Source organism: Lethenteron reissneri, chromosome 20 (genome assembly GCF_015708825.2).
Source record: "Lethenteron reissneri isolate LAM-NWPU_2019-01 chromosome 20, ASM1570882v1, whole genome shotgun sequence".
Taxonomy (NCBI): domain Eukaryota; kingdom Metazoa; phylum Chordata; class Hyperoartia; order Petromyzontiformes; family Petromyzontidae; genus Lethenteron; species Lethenteron reissneri.
This window is the reverse complement of record NC_083798.1, coordinates 10,167,798-10,187,680: the sequence shown is the minus strand read 5'-3', so window position 1 is coordinate 10,187,680 and position 19,883 is coordinate 10,167,798. Positions and strand designations below refer to the sequence as shown.

The following is a 19,883-nucleotide window of genomic DNA, read 5'->3' as shown; positions in this document are numbered from 1 at the left end:
TACACACAGACACACCGCTACACACAGACACACACAGACACACCGCTACACACAGACAAACCGCTACACACAGAGACACAGAGACACACCGCTACTCACAGACAAACCGCTACACACAGAGACACAGAGACACACCGCTACACACAGACACCGCTACACACAGACACACCGCTACACACAGACACACCGCTACACACAGACACACACAGACACACCGCTACACACAGACACACCGCTACACACAGACACACCGCTACACACAGACACACCGCTACACACAGACACGCACAGACACACCGCTACACACAGACACACCGCTACACACAGACACACACAGACAAACCGCTACACACAGACACACCGCTACACACAGACACACCGCTACACACAGACACACCGCTACACACAGACACACACAGACACACTGCTACACACAGACACACCGCTACACACAGACACACCGCTACACACAGACACACCGCTACACACAGACACACCGCTACACACAGACACACACAGACACACTGCTACTCACAGACAAACCGCTACACACAGAGACACAGAGACACACCGCTACACACAGACACACCGCTATACACAGACACACCGCTACACACAGACACACCGCTACACACAGACACACCGCTACACACAGACACACCGCTCACACAGACACACACAGACACACTGCTACTCACAGACAAACCGCTACACACAGAGACACAGAGACACACCGCTACACACAGACACACCGCTACACACCGACACACCGCTACACACAGACACACCGCTACACACAGACACACCGCTACACACAGACACACCGCTACACACAGACACACACAGACACACTGCTACTCACAGACAAACCGCTACACACCGACACACCGCTACACACAGACACACTGCTACACACAGACAAACCGCTACACACAGAGACACACAGACACACAGCTACACACAGACACACCGCTACACACAGACACACACAGACACACCGCTACACACAGACAAACCGCTACACACAGAGACACAGAGACACACCGCTACTCACAGACAAACCGCTACACACAGAGACACAGAGACACACCGCTACACACAGACACACCGCTACACACAGACACACCGCTACACACAGACACACCGCTACACACAGAGACACACAGACACACCGCTACACACAGACACACCGCTACACACAGACACACCGCTACACACAGACACACCGCTACACACAGAGACACACAGACACACCGCTACACACAGACACACCGCTACACACAGACACACACAGACACACCGCTACACACAGACACACCGCTACACACAGACACACCGCTACACACAGACACACACAGACACACCGCTACACACAGACACACCGCTACACACACAGACACACCGCTACACACAGACACACCGCTACACACAGACACACCGCTACACACAGACACACCGCTACACACAGACACACCGCTACACACAGAGACACACAGACACACCGCTACACACAGACACACCGCTACACACAGACACACACAGACACACCGCTACACACAGACAGACCGCTACACACAGACACACCGCTACACACAGACACACACGGACACACCGCTACACACAGACACACCGCTACTCACAGACACACCGCTACACACACAGACACACTGCTACACACAGACACACCGCTACACACAGACACACCGCTACTCACAGACACACCGCTACACACAAACACACCGCTACTCACAGACACACCTCTACACACAGACACACCGCTACACACAGACACACCGCTACACACAGAGACACAGCTACACACACAGACACACTGCTACTCACAGACAAACCACTACACACAGACACACCGCTACATACAGAGACACACAGACACACCGCTACACACAGACACACCGCTACACACAGACACACCGCTACACACAGACACACCGCTACACACAGAGACACACAGACACACCGCTACACACACAGACACACTGCTACTCACAGACACACCGCTACACACACAGACACACCGCTACACACACAGACACACCGCTACACACAGACACACCGCTACACACAGACAAACCGCTACACACCGACACACCGCTACACACAGACACACCGCTACACACAGACACACCGCCACACACAGACACACCGCCACACACAGACACACCGCCACACACAGACACACCGCCACACACAGACAAACCGCTACACACCGACACACCGCTACACACAGACACACCGCTACACACAGACACACCGCTACTCACAGACACACCGCTACACACAGAGACACAGCTACACACAGACACACCGCTACACACAGAGACACAGCTACACACACAGACACACTGCTACTCACAGACAAACCGCTACACACAGACACACCGCTACACACAGACACACCGCTACACACAGACACACCGCTACTCACAGACACACCGCTACACACACAGACACACCGCTACACACAGACACACCGCTACACACAGACACACACAGACACACTGCTACTCACAGACAAACCGCTACACACAGAGACACAGAGACACACCGCTACACACAGACAAACCGCTACACACCGACACACCGCTACACACAGACACACCGCTACACACAGACAGACCGCTACACACAGACACACCGCTACACACAGACACACACAGACACACTGCTACTCACAGACAAACCGCTACACACCGACACACCGCTACACACAGACACACTGCTACACACAGACAAACCGCTACACACAGAGACACACAGACACACCGCTACACACAGACACACCGCTACACACAGACACACACAGACACACCGCTACACACAGACAAACCGCTACACACAGAGACACAGAGACACACCGCTACTCACAGACAAACCGCTACACACAGAGACACAGAGACACACCGCTACACACAGACACACCGCTACACACAGACACACCGCTACACACAGACACACCGCTACACACAGAGACACACAGACACACCGCTACACACAGACACACCGCTACACACAGACACACCGCTACACACAGACACACCGCTACACACAGACACGCACAGACACACCGCTACACACAGACACACCGCTACACACAGACACACACAGACACACCGCTACACACAGACACACCGCTACACACAGACACACCGCTACACACAGACACACCGCTACACACAGACACACACAGACACACTGCTACACACAGACACACCGCTACACACAGACACACCGCTACACACAGACACACCGCTACACACAGACACACCGCTACACACAGACACACACAGACACACTGCTACTCACAGACAAACCGCTACACACAGAGACACAGAGACACACCGCTACACACAGACACACCGCTATACACAGACACACCGCTACACACAGACACACCGCTACACACAGACACACCGCTACACACAGACACACACAGACACACCGCTACACAGACACACCGCTACACACAGACACACCGCTACACACAGACACACACAGACACACCGCTACACACAGACACACCGCTACACACAGACACACACAGACACACTGCTACTCACAGACAAACCGCTACACACAGAGACACAGAGACACACCACTACACACAGACACACCGCTACACACAGACACACCGCTACACACAGAGACAACGCTACACACAGAGACACCGCTACTGACAGACACTCCGCTACACACCGACACACCGCTACACACAGACACACACCTACACACAGACACACCGCTACACACAGACACACTGCTACTCACAGACACACCGCTACACACAGAGACACCGTTACACACAGAGACACACAGACACACCGCTACACACAGATACACCGCTACACACAGACACACCGCTACACACAGAGACACACAGACACACCGCTACACACAGACACACACCTACACACAGAGACACACAGACACACCGCTACACACCGACACAGACACACCGCTACACACAGACACACACCTACACACAGACACACCGCTACACACAGACACACTGCTACACACAGACGCACACAGACACACTGCTACTCACAGACACACCGCTACACAGAGACACACAGAGACACGGCTACACACAGACACACGGCGTGCGCTACCCGTGCAGCCTTACGTAGAGGCGCAGGAGGGAAGGGAACGCTCACGGCAGTAGCAGCAGGAGGAGATATCATTGTGGTGGTGGGTACCGTGCCACAGTGTGGGTAGTGGCAGGGGGGGTAGTGGCAGGGGGGGTAGTGGCAGGGGGGGTAGTGGCAGGGGGGGTAGTGGCAGGGGGGGGTAGTGGCAGTGTGGGTAGTGGCAGTGTGGGTAGTGACAGGGGGGGTAGTGACAGGGGGGGTAGTGGCTGTGTGGGTAGTGGCAGTGTGGGTAGTGGCAGGGGGGTGGGTAGTGGCAGGGGGGGGGGTAGTGGCAGGGGGGGTAGTGGCAGGGGGGGTAGTGGCAGGGGGGGGGTAGTGGCAGGGGGGGGGTAGTGGCAGTGTGGGTAGTAGCAGGGGGGGTAGTGGCAGGGGGGGGGTAGTGGCAGGGGGGGGGTAGTGGCAGGGGGGGGTAGTGGCAGGGGGGGTAGTGGCAGGGGGGGGGGTAGTGGCAGTGTGGGTAGTGGCAGGGGGGGTAGTGGCAGGGGGGGGTAGTGGCAGGGGGGTGGGTAGTGGCAGGGGGGGGGGTAGTGGCAGGGGGGGTAGTGGCAGGGGGGGTGTAGTGGCAGGAGGGGGGTAGTGGCAGGGGGGGGTAGTGGCAGGGGGGGGTAGTGGCAAGGGGGGGGTAGTGGCAGTGTGGGTAGTGGCAGGGGGGGGTAGTGGCAGGGGGAGTAGTGGCAGGGGGGGTGTAGTGGCAGGAGGGGGGTAGTGGCAGGGGGGGGTAGTGGCGGGGGGGGGGTAGTGGCAGTGTGGGTAGTGGCAGGGGGGGGGTAGTGGCAGGGGGGGGGGTAGTGGCAGGGGGGGGGTAGTGGCAGGGGGGGGGTAGTGGCAGGGGGGGGTAGTGGCAGGGGGGGTAGTGGCAGGGGGGGGGTAGTGGCAGGGGGGGGGTAGTGGCAGGGGGGGGGTAGTGGCAGGGGGGGGGTAGTGGCAGGGGGGGTAGTGGCAGGGGGGGGTAGTGGCAGGGGGGGTAGTGGCAGGGGGGGGTAGTGGCAGGGGGGGGGTAGTGGCAGGGGGGGGGTAGTGGCAGGGGGGGTAGTGGCAGGGGGGGGTAGTGGCAGGGGGGGGGTAGTGGCAGGGGGGGGGGGTAGTGGCAGGGGGGGGGGTAGTGGCAGGGGGGGGGCAGTGGCAGGGGGGGGGGTAGTGGCAGGTGGGGGGTATTGGCAGGGGGGGTAGTGGCAGGGGGGGGTAGTGGCAGGGGGGGGTAGTGGCAGGGGGGGGTAGTGGCAGGGGGGGGGTAGTGGCAGGGGGGGTAGTGGCAGGGGGGGGTAGTGGCAGGGGGGGGGTAGTGGCAGGGGGGGGGTAGTGGCAGGGGGGTAGTGGCAGGGGGGGGGTGGGTAGTGGCAGGGGGGGGTGGGTAGTGGCAGGGGGGGGTAGTGGCAGGGGGGGTAGTAGCAGGGGGGGGGGTGGGTAGTGGCAGGGGGGGGTGGGTAGTGGCAGGGGGGGGTAGTGGCAGGGGGGGTAGTGGCAGGGGGGGGGTAGTGGCAGGGGGGGTAGTGGCAGGGGGGGGGGGTAGCGGCAGGGGGGGTAGTGGCAGGGGGGGTAGTGGCAGTGTGGGTAGTGGCAGGGGGGTGGGTAGTGGCAGGGGGGGTAGTGGCAGGGGGGGTAGTGGCAGGGGGGGGGGTAGTGGCAGGGGGGGGCTGTCACCTGAGCCAGTCCAGCGGCGCCGTGTCGGAGCCCAGCTGCGTGGTCGCCTCGTGCCCACGAGGCGCCCTCACGGAGCCATCGGCGGCGGCAGCGGAGCGGGTGGCGCCGTCACGGAGGCAGGCAGCCCCCCTCCACACCACCACCACCACCTCCACACCAACACCACCTCCACCACCACCTCCACACCAACACCACCACCACCTCCACGCCACCACCACACTCCCAGTTTATAAAAGTCACAGAAAACCCAGGAATCACGGCCACTGGTCCGACAGCGAAAAACCACCAAACTCCGCCCCGGGGTGATGGTGATGAGGGATTAGATGATGAGGGATTGGATGATGAGGGATGATGGAGGGAGGGGTGTGGGGGTGTAACGGGACCGGCGAGGAAGAGGATGACGAGGGCGGATGAGGATGAGGAGGATGAGGAGCCTGCGGAGCCGCCTCGTGGCTGGAGGCGCAGGAGAGCAGAGCCCGAGACGAGGCTCCCACTTCTCCCCAAGTTGGTGCGGGGGGCGGACGGGGGACGACGCTCCCCCTTATACCGATCCTCACTCACCCCGACGCCAGCTCACGGGGCGAATGGCGACCGCGAAGTGAGCGAAGAGCGGCAGCGACAGCAGCGGTGGCGGTGAGGAGAGAGCGAGGAGGAGGAGGAGGGAGCGAGGAGGAGGGAGCGAGGAGATGGAGCGGGAGGAGGAGGAGGAGGCGCGGGAACCGGCCGCGCCTCGCCGCTACGCGCGCACTGCGCATGCGCGCGGCCAGCAGGGAACGTCACCGGATCGCTCGTTAAAGGGACCCGGGGTAAGTTGACACGTGGAAAATATGGTGATCGTGGTGATGGTGAGGATGGTGGTGGTGAGGATGGTGGTTGATGATGACGATGGTGATGGTGAGGATGGTGATGGTGAGGATGGTGGTGGTGAGGATGGTGGTTGATGATGACGATGATGATGGTGGTGGTGATGGTGAGGATGGTGGTGGTGAGGATGGTGGTTGATGATGACGATGATGGTGGTGGTGGTGATGGTGAGGATGGTGGTGGTGAGGATGGTGGTTGATGATGGCGATGATGATGGTGGTGGTGATGGTGAGGATGGTGGTGGTGAGGATGGTGGTTGATGATGGCGATGATGATGGTGGTGGTAGTGATGATGATGGTGGTAACGGTGGTGGTGATGATGATGGTGATGATGTTGGTGGTGCAATTGGTGATGATGATGATAATAATGATGGTGGTGATGATGGTGGTGATATAAAACGTGGACTCCTCTCGTGGAACATCTGCGCTGGTTAGAAACATTCAGGCTGGCCTGCCTACGATCCATCCTGGGTTTAACCAGCAGGCTGGATTGTGTGAGGAGCTCACAAATCCTTGAAAGACCTGGACACATTCCCATCGGTGAGCTCCCCCGGCAGGCAAGGCTGCGTTGGCTGGGTCATGAGGATACAGAATACACGTATACATTTACAAATAGTGTATTTAAGAGCCATTAGTCCATTCAAAGTTGCCCAAATCACACAAGAGGATGCTAAGATATTTTTTTTTTAAGATTCAGTGTAAACGCCAAATACTGCAACCAGTCAATTTACGAAATGTCTCCCAAGATTATTAAAAACGTATCAGGAGAAACACTGCAAGTCGTCCGGGAAGGCTGCCTTTGTTAATTGTACCTTCTCCACGACATCGTCACGATGTGGTGAGCGTGATGCTCCATCCACGTGAACTAGCGTGAAATAAAACGCCAGACGGCAGTTTGCGTCTCAAAAGTTGATGGAGGAAAAGGGACAGCCCTGCGAGTTGGAAAATGTATTCCTGATTATCACCAGGAACGCAAATGCTACCAACGACCACCATTATTCCCTCCGCCAACAACACCACCAACAACAGCCGCCATTCGCCGCGAAGTTGCGGTGAAGTTACCACAGCGCTTGTGCCAGGCTAGGTACACTTTGAGGCCACATGGAGTCGCGAAGGTTCGCTGACAGGAGGTCACGGGATAGGCTTAGGCGTTATCTTTGGGTTGACCAAGATGACTGGCAGATGCACCACCCGTGCGCCCTACTTGTGCCATCACAACCGCTACCACTATCAAGACAATAGCCACTACCACCGCCACCACCGCAATACTCTCAATCTGCGAGTTCAGATTACAGTTTTAAAAGGTCAACGGCAGCGTTAAATTAGTCATGAGCACTCGTTAAAGTGTAACGAGATGTTAATTGTCAAACGAGTGTCTTGTTGAAAAAGAGAGACCGCCACCGTCTTTTGAGCCCGCAATCTCTCCCAGGCTCGGTTGTCGCCCCTAAAGTGTTTCAAGCCCTCGGCTACAGCGAACTTTGTCCATTGAGCGACCACGCTGTTCAGAGCGCGGCCACAGCGATGGCCAATGAGCATTTTGATCCATCTCATGGACGTCTCGGGGCTCCTCTGCGATCCACCAGACACAGCTTGTGATCAGCAATTACCCGGATGAATTTAACCCTGTCAATCAATACGAGACGTAAAGTACTAGCGCCATCTCTTGGTAGATATCACCGTGTTTTTAATGGACTGAACACATTTTTAGTCGGGGATTTTTTTTATTCGCCACCAGCCGTGACGATGATTATTGCTGCATTGTTATGATGCCGGTGTTTGTTCTGATTTGTTAACTACCTCGCCTCGTATACAAGGAGGTCGTGGGCTCGATCCCGACCCTGACGCCTGTATATTTGGAGTTCGCATGTCTCTCTCATCTGTGGTCACATGGATTTTTCTCCGGGTTCTCCGGGTTTTCCCTCCGCATTTAGAATCGTGCGTTTAAAGTATTTGGCTGCTATAAATGTCCACATGATACTTCTTTGAACTATCATTTGTGGCGAGGTCGCTCCTGAAAAAAAGAGCTACAGAGTTTAGTGGACTTTACCTAGTAAAATACCAAATGGATTAATAGTTTAGTCGTTAAATCCACAACAAAATGTTTAGCGATCCACGTATTGGCCACCGCTGGTGTAGTGTATGGTGTATAGTCCACCACACAGCGTGTTTATTCACTACTTTGGTCATGTAAGACGCCCGTTTTACTCATTCCATTCAACGCATTGGCCACCACTCCCTGTCCTCAGGGATTTCGCCTGTAGCCACCACCATCATTAACACCGCCACGTACGTCAAGCACCGTCATGTCCAACATAACCATCGCTACCATAATCATCCATCATCACAGACCCGTCAACCACCGCCATGTCCATCATAACCATTACCATCACCACCACTGCTACCATCACCGCTACCATCGCCGCTAGCAACGCCGCTAGCAACGCGCGCGGTTCGTCCGCGAGGGGTGTTGGGGTGCCGCCCCGCCAAGCAGCTGGAGATGAGAAATATTTTTCGAAGAAAAAAATACTTTTCTTACAATAATTTTGTTGTCTTTAATTTATTTTAAATATAATGATTCTTTAAACGTGAATTGCCTAATGAAGATAACATTTTACGTTGTTCATATTAGAAACAGCTGCAACACAGTCGGATTTGTGATGGTTGGTAGCCTCCCACTATCACTGATTATAATCATCGTCGACATCTCCACCACCAACATCATAAACATTCATCACCACAATGACCATCATTATCATTACCACAACCGCCGCCACCGCCGCCACCCCATCAATTCTGCGTGGGGCCCAGCCCCACCTGCCGAGATGTCGCGCCAGAAACTGGAGCAGGAATGAAAATTGTCGGCGGACAGTGTACGACAGCGCTAAACCCCAGCGGTGATTACCCACGGGAAAAGCGTGTAATTGCGTCTTGGGGGTTAGGTGGTGTGGTGGTGGGGGAAGTGGGGGGTGGAGTGGGAGGGGATGGGGAGGGGGGCTCCCTCCCACTCCCTCCCAGCCCCCCCCCTCCCCCCTTCGATCACCATCAACCCCATCCCCATGCTCCACTCCACACCACAATGGTTCCGCGCCACATCGCATAAATGCATCGCTCTAATGTCATACAGCCACCGTGACGAGGCGCGCGACTCACTGCTAATAACGGGGGGCTGCTGCCCCCCACGCGCTGAGTTGTGGACAGCGGTCGATTCGCGGGGGTGGTGGTTTCGGGGGGGCGGATATAATCAACCGTCTATAAATAGCGTCTAGTGGCGGCCCCTGAAAACTTCTTTCCATTGCCGGCTGCAGCGAATAGAATTAAGCGAAAGGTTATATGCGCCCAGGGAGAGAAAGAGAGAGTGTGGCAATTGCATTAATTCGCGGCTGCTCGCCGCCGAGTCTGAGTGTAAACCGACGCGTGCGATGTTTCCAATCTCGCACCGCCACTGGGAACAGGAGGTCCTCCAGGCAGGGGGTGCGAGGGGGTATAAGTAGGGGTGGTGGTGGCACAGTGGGGGTGCGGGTACAGCTGGTGTTGCATCTACCGGTCATCTCGGTCAGCCGACCCATGGCACCCGCTGGGTCTGTCCCGTGACCTCCTCCTGTCAGCGAGCCTTCGACACTTCACGTGGCCTCAAAGTGCACCTGGCCTGGCACAGGCGACATGGCGACATCACCGTCACTAAGTGGCGAATGGCGGGTATGGGTTTTGGTGGTGGTGGCAAGCGGTGAGTGAGGTCCGGCAGAGTAACAGCGAGCGGGGGGGGGGGGGTAGTGGGCGATGGGGGGGGGGTAAAGCTGCGACTGCTGCTGATGTCTCGTAAAACGTTGAAAGCGGCGCGCTCTGGAGTTCGCGACTTTGAACGGATGGACAGAGCGCGTGTATTGTTTTGGTGATGCAGTGGAGCATTGTGTTTGTTTAGGTTCTTGTTGTTGTCGTTGTGGTCGCGAGTGCTGATACGCACACTCGTAACGCGCTGTCGTGGATGATTGTGGCTCGTGCAATCATAATAAGTCAAAGGTCTGACTCCATGTAAAGGACAACTAGAATATTACTTTAGTCCGTTTCGCAGAAGGGATGCATTTATGGGCAAATGTAATTTCACTCTGCGGAGGTAAATTACATGTTTGCCAAGTCGAGCAATGCTATTCTGAAATATAGCCTATAGGTCGGTGGACAGCACTGCGATTTGATTCTCTACGTTGCGACACGGACCCTCGTGCGTTTATTTATAATTTCTGACCCTATTATAATTGCCTCTTTGTATCTCGTGACTTCTGAGGGCCTGTGCCTGCCTGTGGTGAAACCGAGGCCCCGCCTGGCTGGTGGGTTGACCTCCACGGGTCACGGGCGACACGACCCCGCGGCGGTTAATGAGTGGCTCCGCCAAAAAGAAGCCCGCCTGTTCATCCCTTTCAGAGGCAAAGAGAGCGGGTAGGGAGGGTGGGGAGGATGGGTTGGGAAGGCGGGAGGGTGGAGAATTGGCGGCGGCGGGGGGGGGGGCGGAGGAAAAGGGGGGGGGTGCTTGCCGTGCCCCCACCCCCAGAGCGAGCGGTCTGAGTGCGCGCGTTCATTTGAAGCCGATTTGTGCGGTTTGGGTCTCATGTCACATCTCGTTTACATAGATGTCCGTGAGCCACGCCGAGAGCGTTAATTTCGTGCGGTCGTTTGTTCTCATTAAGTCGCTGTTTCTCAGAAGGAAAACAACCCCTGGGGGCGCCCATCTCAGTTGGCGATGATTCTGAGCTGTCTTCGTCGTGAGCCATTGGCCATTTCCACTGCTGGATGAAGGCCTCTCTCCCCACGCCGTCGCCATCTCTCACGGTCCAGCGCCACTAAACTAACATCGACCCCACTCCTGCAACGCGAACCGATCTCACCGCTCAGTCTCCTTGGATAGTGATGGAAATTCTCCCTTCTTAGGGCGGGGGGACAATGCTCTTTGGTGATATAATTCGCACGGCCGAGAAGATCTCGCCATGTGGAAGGGTTACTTCCAGAAACGTTAGCCAGCCGCATGTTTTACGCGAAGCGGCAGCGGTAGTCAGGGAATTTTTTGTCTCTGCATCACGGTGAATTCATTTACGCCCAAATTACTATGAATGCACCCGATCTTGTTACAACCTAAGTTGCCAGGAGACCGGGTAACAAGAGCACAGCAAATGATTATTGAATATATGCTTCCGGAGTAGTGAGTGCTCACGAGATATTACCGTTTCCTCCCAATTGCCACTCATGTTGTCTCAGAATATCCTATCATGGAATGTGCCAAACATACAGATGCAGGAAACTCTTGAAGAAAAAAAAACATACGCCTTGAGACTCAGTGAGGTTTTCATGGATACAATTAAATGTACACGTACAGCGCTCCGTGCACTGCAGGAAAGAGGGTCGTTGCCGATAGGTGCATACATTTTATGCGTTCATTTAATTTTAAGGCATCCGATGCAATCAATAGAAGCAGAAGAACGATGCTGAGGAGCGGAGCAACGTGAACGTCAGGAATAAACCACCGCACCTCCTGGCTTGGACATCAGGGCATCAACAGGCCGATGTGCACCATCTCCTTCATGAATGAAAACTTGAGGGCGAGCCACAAGAGTTCGATTGTGGTCATGAAACCCAAACTATGGACCATGTATACAACCTTAAATGGAGTAGGAATAGTAAAACAAAACAAACTCTCTCTCCTGAAGCCCTCTCGTGGCTAGCAGACCTCGACATTGACATTTAGCTCCTGGACACATGGCTTTTATCATACGCAAGGACATTATAGGGGCAGATTTAATTTGAAAGCAGTGTTTCTTAGAGTCCGTGGCCTTCGACTCGACGCGGGCAATCGCTAAACAGTACAACTGGGAACCCCATTGTGACCACGGGGAGGAGGGGATTCTGGTGGTTCCGGTGGCTGCGAATTATCTGCACAGCCACCCACACTCTGCACCCCCCCCCCCTTCCCAGGCCCACTGCACCCCCTACTTTGTGCCGGTGTGGATGCCGCTGGAAGAAGCGTGACTTCCCATGATGGAAGGTGGCGGCCCACACCAAACGCGACTGGTGCTGACTATGTGCAGGGGAGCGGAGACTCCCAGGGTTACATCAACCACCCCCTACCCCATCCACCCCCAACTGATCCCCTTCCATTATTAAAGCCGGACGTGGTGGCACTCGCCTGTTATCTAGCTCTTCGAAGACGAAGGCCTGGTGGATCACGCAGAGATGTGGGTGAGAGTCACAATACAGAATGGGCGGCGGCGGTGACCAGCCAATGGCAGTGCAGTGAGTGGCGTATCGTGAATCCTCGTTCGAGTAGTGGCATTGCTGCCACTCCTATCGTTTTTTGTGTATTGTTGTAACTTTCTGACCTGCCCCTACAGGACGTCCGTGAAAAGAGCTTCATAGTTCATCGGATTTCTCCAGGATAAATAAATATTGTGATTCTGAGATGATCTGGTTTCCTCCCACGTGAAGCCAAACAATCGTCAAGCTGTATCGCGTGTTGTTGGGCATGATGTGAATTCAGTTCCCGAGGAAGCTCCCATCACATGGAGCGAAACGTCGGACACCATCTCGATCAACATGCGGCACTACCCGAACACGAATCTGAGAGCCACACCAACACGACCCTGCACACTGGCGCATTAATACCATTCGCTCGATGATGGAGCAGCTCAATATTGGAATTCAAGATCCTCCTGAAAAATAGGTTTGAGACTCAGTAAGGCTTTGCTGGATAAACAACACGTGTGTGCACTGCACGTGTCACTTGACATCCTGGATACCCCTGCAAAAGAGATATTCCATCTCAAGGGATTGCCCAGGTATATTTATATATTTTTTTAAGAAATAAAATACAAATTATCCATCTATCTGTCGATTGTTTGTTTCGCTCTGACCCCCAACCATCATACCCCCCCCCCCCCATCCCCTGTGGCGTGACCCCACGTCCCGCTCATGACCCCCACATCCCCCCGGTGTTTGTCCATCTCCGGGTGTCAAAGACATTGCTGCCGCTTTTGGTGACCTCTCGGGAAAAGGTCACACAAACTTCATCTGGCGGAACCGGGGAATATGCAGCGAGGAGGGATGTTTCCTGCGCTCGCATTTACGGCGGGATTAGGAATCTCCGGCCTCCGTGTTGCGAACACAACTCACCACACTCGGCACATCACCCCCAATCCACTCTCGCAGCACACTAATGGATTCGCTCCGTGACTGATTCGTGAACTTTAAAGCGACATTTGATTCAAGCAATCTAATGTGTGTGCCCGCGAGAGAGTGTGTGTGTGTGTGTGCTTGTGTGAAGGTTTTGTCCCTGCTGCTGTTGCTGCCGTTGTTATTAAACACGCCCTGGGTCGATCTCGCCGACAAGGATGCTATGTGTGAGTGCGAGTCCGTGACAGAGTCCGTGATGTGTGCAAAAGAGTACCTGGTGCGGTGTGTCAACATCGCCACTGGGGAGACAAAGGCGGCCGGGCTTGGTGCTGGCCACCCACCCTTTCGTGTGCCGTCCCGGCCTTCATAGGTGCTCGCGAATAGCACTTGCTCCAACAGTCTGTTAAGGCTACACGGGGGATCTTTGTCTTTTTTGTCACATCACGCCTTCCTCGTAGGGGAGCTGCAGCGAAGTGGTGGTTAGCGCTGCACTTCTTTACGATTCCGGCAACCCGAGTTCGATTCCTGCCCATGACCGATTACAGTGGCAAATATTTGAACCGGTCCTGGGCTTCCCCTAGGTTGACTCAGCCTTAAATTCTGGTTCGGTGTGCAAACATCAGTACCGGGGAGACAAAGGCGACCGGGGGTGTTTGTTGGTCACCCACCCACTCGATCGCTTCTGCTACTGACCAACCAAGCCGGTTGCCTTTGTGTTCACCTGCCGACATTCGCCTGGACACCTGTGGAAAAAAACTGCTTGATAGCTCTTCGGATTCGTGCAGTTTAAATACACATTCTGATTCTGACATTCAACTGTAACACTCACCTGTCTATATTCATATATGCCCATCCAACTGTGTTCACTCATCTAATGCTAAGTCTCATCTATTAATATGCACGTTTCACCTTTCAGACAAAACCTTAGTACATGTTGATGAACTTCTGGGACCCAGAACCTCCATCAATCATTGGCTTCCCGACCAGGCAGAAGACAGGCGCAATGTTCCTCGATATTGCAGTTGCGTAGACACGGATTGAGCACAGGACCCAAGGATCAGGTGGCAATTTGGCTTGCAGAGTCGGCTCCTCAAGCTGCAAGCCATGCCACGTGCACAACGCAATGGAAAAGGCGCAGGCCCGCAAGTGCTTGCTCAAGCCACTGCTGGCAGAAGGGTCTCCAATCGAGGAAGCTCTAGCGAGCCCCTACAGAGGTCATTTCGCCTACTTTCCCGCGCTGTACAGAGGTCTTGACGAGCGCGTGAGCATGCCACACGCGACTCATTGACACTTTGCTTCAAGTGCCGCTCCGGGACATCGATCCGGTGGCTTTTGCATTTTGATTCCAGTGTGCCAACTATTGCACCGAGGCAGCGTATGCCACGTGTACCCCGTGCTTTAGGATGTTGTTATTACACCGAGCCACCGTCTTTAACCCGTCACCACCAAACCCACCCCCCACCCCTCCCGGTCCCCGACTTAGCAAGCTCTCTCGAGTCGAATGACCTCCGCGTCACCTCCAGATGGCGTCACAGGTGGCGGGGACAACCTTCAAACACGGCCAACGCCGACGTCACGCGACGCACTCAGCAGCCCATCTGGCTGCCTTTGAGACCTTCCGCGCCACCTGTGGGCACCGCTCAATCGCTCCGGATGTGGAGTGGCGGTCAGATGTCCCGCAAAGTGGCTGGCAAGTGGGCCCTCCGTGACCCCGTCGCTGTCGTGAGTACAGATGCAGGCCGCGGCATTGCGGGCTGCCCCCCACTCGTGGGCCACTCGTGGGCCACTCGTGCAACGCCTCTCGCGCGGCTATTGAATTGTCGAGACGCTCGGTCTCGCACGCTTGACTCGGCCGATTATGTAAAAAAGAAAAAGGCATCGCAATAAATCGAATCTCAATATGTTAATTCACCTGCGTCCACGCACCTGCGCGCAATGACCCGCCCACATTCACACGTGCAACTCTGTCCACTTCACCTGCGGTCAATTCACTCGTGTCCAGGTTCAGCTGCTCACAGTCACCCGTGTCCTTGCGCACGCTGTCCTCTCACCTCTGGCCAATCAACCGCTCGTATCGCATTCCCCCGTGCCCTTTCTGAAGCGTCCCCCCCCCCGCGTTCCCCGTGCCCGGTCACCGCTCCCGCCGCCGAGGAGTAACTCGCCAAGACGGCCGAGCTCCCGCGGAGCAGCGACGCTGTCAGAACGCGTCACGCTTACACCTCCACGCTCCTCGCCCGAGACTCCCTCCTCCCCTGCGTCTCCATCCCCTCCCCTTGCCACATCCCTGCAGCCCCCAGCACCCACGCCGAAGCAGGGCATCGTCAGCAGCCGTGGCCAACCCGCCGCTGGATGAAGGCCCTACCCAGGCCACCGCTGCCGCTACTGCCGCCGCTTCTCGCGATCCTGCGGCAGAAGTCCGTGCGCGTTGTACGATCCGAGGCAACGCGGTGAAAATAATCGAGGAGGCGTTCCGTGATCGATGCCCTCCCCACAGCCGACGCCATGGCTGGTGGAGCCAGAGCTGCTGGAGACTGGTCGGAAGCTCAGAGTTCACGGGGTGCCCCGATCCAGTACTGCACGTGCTCAACGATGAACCTCTTCCACACCGCACGTAGCCGACCGTGCTAATCGGAGATGCACTGGAGCTGCTCAGGCCGACAAAGCACTGACGCTTCTCCGCCTCGAAAATGTAGTTCACTACGGGGGGGGGGGGCGTGTAACCTTCCGGAAGGGAGATTTGGGGGGCCAGGAGTCGGGAATGTAATTCGCTGATCAGAGACGCGAAGCGAGCGGAGCAGCCGGAGCGTGGTGATCCAAAGCGGGAGGTGGCCAGGAGATGGCAGCGGTGCGAGTGGGTTCGTGTCGCCCCGTCCGTGCGGACCTTTGAGTCTCACCCCCTCGTGTGTGCCTGGTGGGGTTTCTCCGGGATGCTCCGGTTCCGTCCCACATGGAGTCGAACAGTCTATGAAGACGACATGCCCGCTGAAGGGATTGCCGTGGCAGTGATGTGCGTAAAAAGAACAAAAAAACACAACATGATTCGTTAATACTCCCGTAAAATACCAGAATCGTCGATGTTTCGGGAGACAGCCCTTCTTCGGAGTAAAGAGAGAGATGATGTAACCATACATCCCAATGTTGCAGGGGAGCCTGCTGTTCAGATAAATTAATGAAACGATCCTGATACTCGGTGCGGCTTTCCTCCATAAACGAATGACACTCTTGTTTTCATTGTGCCCGTGTCTCGCGCGGCACCGTGGGGGTATTGCTTGGTATTCAGCGTGTGCCAATGCAATCCGGTTGATATGTCAATTCAAAGCCATGTATCTGTCACTAATATTAAACGCCCCAGTTCTCTCATCGGGTTCGCACCGTGTGCAGAACGCTATCCCCAGCTACGAGTCACTCAAATTCTCCGGACTCTTTCTCTCTAGTCGAAAGAAAGGCAATTTCCCGAAACGTCAGTCTTATAGATTCCGAATGTGCACATATTGTACGACCGCGTGAATGACAACTGTGCAAAAGTCGCTACATTATGTGCACGCTATGTATGTTAGGAATATATTAATTAATTGATTAATAGATTACAATATACATGTATACACACAAACGTCGCAAATTAGACGTTCATGCATAGCTGCCTGTGACCCAGTACTGTGGAGGCAACAGCGAGAGTTGGTGAATCGCACACAGATGCCGTGAAACTCCCTTCCCGTGGGCGTTGAAGAGGAGCCCTATCCCTGGCTCGCCAGGAGAGGCCAGGACAGCAAATGTGGACTCCACCTGTGCCATGGTGTATGATGGGATAGAGTGTTTCCCCCTCGCACGCGTGGGGGTTTCTCGGGCTGCTCCGGTTTCCTCCCACATGCAAACACCGGCCGATGAACACCTTAAACATAACAGAGACGACCGCATAGCTCATTGCGTGACTGCTGCTGCTGCTGTTGCCTTCCCACGCGTCCGTGGCTCCTCCGCGCGCCTCTGAGTCGTCCTCTCGTCGCCGGAGCGAGTGAGCAGCGCGGAAGCAGAGGCGCGTTGCAAGTGGACGTGATTATTGGGCCAACGAGAGGAATGAAGACAAATTAAAGGACGCAAACCAAACCGGGCAGAAACACCACAAACGCGACAAGACCAATGACAGATGAATAAATACATCACGACCACGGACCCGTGACAAAGGCACCGCATGGCCGGGTGGGGCGCTTCGCTTTGCGGTCGGCAGTGCTCCCTTGCGTCGTTCGGGGGCCCCGCGGATTAAACGGAGTGCTCTCGCAATAACGGTCGTGATAATGGAGCATCATTTGCTGAACACTCCTCGACTATCGAGAGCGACCTACCCCCCACGAGGTCAAAACCAGTCCAGATTTGCTCCAAAACATGATAATAAAAAAATGTTGGCCTGGAAAAGCGAGAGAGCTGGTTGATTAAAACCACATTTGTATTTATCGTGTGTGTGTGGCGACCCAAGCAACGGAGTTGTAGCTTATATATATATTAATATATATGTGTATACTGTACACACACCGGTCGATATGCGGAGGAGAGAAAGAGCGAGAGAGGCACGATGGGTTTTGTGTTGTTGTGTGAAAACAAACCCAGGGATTTTGTAAACTCCACGAGGCCCCCACCCTCCCAGTGCGGCGGAGATTATATTCGCGTGAAGTGCATCCATGCGCGCTACCCCCGAACTCCCCACGCCCCCCCACCGCGAACCCGATCGATTATTCCCCATCGCGACGCGTAATGAGATACCGTGACCGTCTCAGGTGACTTTGTTTTGAAGGCGGCTCGGCAGCGAGCGGCCTCCCCAGTAAACAGACACGTGACGAGGCGCAGGCGTGGCCCTCGCTGTCACTCCGCTGCTGGATGAGGGCCCTTCTACTTCTTCTTCCGTGACGCACTCGTGGATCCGGAGATTTTTTTTTACGCGCACTGATAGTTTTTACTTGAATGCGTCGCATGCGAATCGTGGGCGGCAGGTTTAATTTCAAGGCACTGTTTGTGGAGTCGGTGACCTATGGTGACCTATAACCCGGGAAGGGCAGTCACTAAACAATGCAACGGTGGATCTCCATTGTGTTCACGGGAGGTTCCTTGTGGCGGCGAATCATCCACACAGCGTCGTTTTTTTGTTATCTCACTTCACCACGCTGGTCAATACGGGTTGGTGAAGGCGTTGCAACACGTGTTATACAAAAGACAAAGATCCCACCACCCCCCCCCCCCCCCCGTTTTCGCCCGAAACGTCGCCTATCATATATATGTTTTGTATATTTTAAGGCCACATAGTGTTATTCACGAATGTGCTGAGTTTGTTATAACACCTGAACAAAGGCAAAGATGCCCCGTATAGACTTAACATACTGTTGGGGCAAGTGCTGTTTGCGAGCACTTATGAAGGTCAGAACAGCACACGAGAGAGTGGGTGGCCAGCACCACGCCTGGTCGCTTTTGTCTCCATAGTGGCGATGTTTACACACCGCACCAGCTACTCATTTCAGCGTAAGTCGACCTAGAGAAGGCCCAGAACCGGTCCAGATAATCGTCACTGGTGTTGGCCGTGAGCGGGATTCCAACTCGGATCGTCGGGTTCGTAGCGCAGCGCGCTAACCACTACACCACCTCTCCCCACCTATATTATACATGGTGGTGGTCACCCATCCAAGCACCATCCAGGCGTAAATCCTGCTTAGCCTTCGAGATTTGACGCCAAAGAGGCCTATCCGGGCGATTTTACCGGAGGCATCCCAATCAGAAATAGCTGAAATCTAATACTCTTTCGCCTCCATCATCATCATCATCAACCCTCGGGTGTCGATAAATAAGCAATTGCTTCGTGGGTAATCGCCACCGGTTGTCCTATGGGTGTACTAGTCTCCGCCATAGCAATGTGGAAAGTTCACCACGTGCTCACGACTCGCAAGGCATATACAGAAATTCGCACCTTGGCGGCCGTAAAAGCAGGGCAGGCAGCTTGGGCCCGATTCACGTGGTGTTGGGGAAAGTTTCATCTTCGTCCAATTTTTGGCGAAAACTGGGCGATGTAGGAGATCACCA

The 19,883-nt window shown here is 55.2% G+C and overlaps 1 protein-coding gene across 2 annotated transcripts in view; it reads right to left on the bottom strand.

The window, feature by feature from the left end:
* Nucleotides 1–6,549, bottom strand: part of LOC133344731 (polypeptide N-acetylgalactosaminyltransferase 13) — a 75,921-nt gene extending 69,372 nt beyond the window's left edge. The window contains exon 1 of one of the 2 annotated variants that reach the window (XM_061554837.1): nucleotides 6,372–6,549. The gene's annotated coding sequence lies outside the window, so the exon portion shown is untranslated. Of the gene's footprint in view, nucleotides 1–5,810; nucleotides 5,964–6,371 lie in introns of those variants that run through there. The other variant, XM_061554836.1, reaches the window with a different exon arrangement.
* Nucleotides 6,550–19,883: the final 13,334 nt, after the last annotated feature.